This window comes from Meriones unguiculatus, assembly GCF_030254825.1.
Source record: "Meriones unguiculatus strain TT.TT164.6M chromosome Y unlocalized genomic scaffold, Bangor_MerUng_6.1 ChrY_unordered_Scaffold_25, whole genome shotgun sequence".
Classification (NCBI taxonomy): domain Eukaryota; kingdom Metazoa; phylum Chordata; class Mammalia; order Rodentia; family Muridae; genus Meriones; species Meriones unguiculatus.
Genome location: NW_026843710.1, coordinates 20,125,619 through 20,127,066, shown reverse-complemented (window position 1 = coordinate 20,127,066; position 1,448 = coordinate 20,125,619).

Here is a 1,448-nt window from a genome sequence, read left to right as displayed (position 1 = left end):
AGCAGGATATGATTATGAAGACAGCCTTCATGAGACCTGAAAAGGTAGGGTCAGATAGAAGGGGGAGGAGGACCACCCCTATGTGGGTAATTATAGAAAGTCATAGGGGTTGAAGATGTAGGGTGGGTGGAACTGAAAGGATAAGAGGGAGGGGACAACAGAGGAGATACAAAGTGAACACATCATAATAAATAAATATATAATTATAACTGTGATCATGGCGATAAAGTATAGAGCTCTTCAAGATTAATGGCTTCTTCTTGTGGGTGGTGCCAGGGTTCAGCAATGCTGAGCACAGTTTTCCTTAAAGGACTTGGCACTGAGACTCTGATCATGTTCCAATGAGTAGATGAACAATGCATACTTCAATTGTTGTATTTTAAAGAAAAAAAAATACTGTGACATATGGGAAGGAATATGAACCAGGGAGCAATGGAAAGGAGTATAATGTATATTATATGAAATTCCCACATAATCAATGAAAATAAAAAAGATAATATGTGAGCAATTATACAACGCCTGTGAAAATGGAGAAAAGATTCAGCTGAACAAGCAGTCCTGACAATAACACGATGTTTAGAGTGTTTGTCTGGAGCACCACTGAAGGAAACAAAGCTGCTCTTTTGTCCTAGGCTTATAGAACATACCCATTTCTCTGTCCTGAAGGCCCAGGTATAACTGTAAATCCCAAGACCGGGAGGGTTCCTCACTGACGACTATGTAGGAAACAACTTGCTTGACAGAAAGTCTGAACAGCTCTACGTGCCTCCATCTGGGCATTTGATAGCACACAACACAGAGATGACAGTTCCTGTCCAAGATTTTTGGTTCAGGAATAGTATCACATATTTCTTTCAAGAAGTCATTAATAAATTCATCTGGTATTTTGATATCACAATGGTAGTATCATAATGCTATGATGAATCACAATGCTATTATGAGATCACAATGGGGCTATGACTTCAACATGCTATTATGGTATCACATTGAGTGTCCAATACTAATATTTCAGTTAAACTGTCACATATTTCTTTCTAGTGGTCATAAATTAAGTCACTTATCCTTGATGTGTGAGTCATATTTTATCACAGATTCCACTATAATTTGTTTAATGCACAGATACGTCCAGACTCAGTGAATTATTTATTGGGAAAAAACTCCATGACAAGGCAATTCTTTCAACAAAAAGCATTTAATTGGGATTTTGGGTCCGTTTTTACAGAGACTACCCATGATGTCACATCAGTAAGCAAACAAGTTTTTGTAGTTCTTTCAGAAGAACTAAGAGCTTTTCAAACTGAACCACAAGTGGAAGCAGATAGGAGACTGAGAGAGACAGAGAAAGAGCTAGAGAGACATACTCAGAAATAGAGACACCTAGACCAACAGAAACAAAGTTATAAAGTGACAAAGACAGAGAAACAGAAACTCCATTCACTCTGCTCACT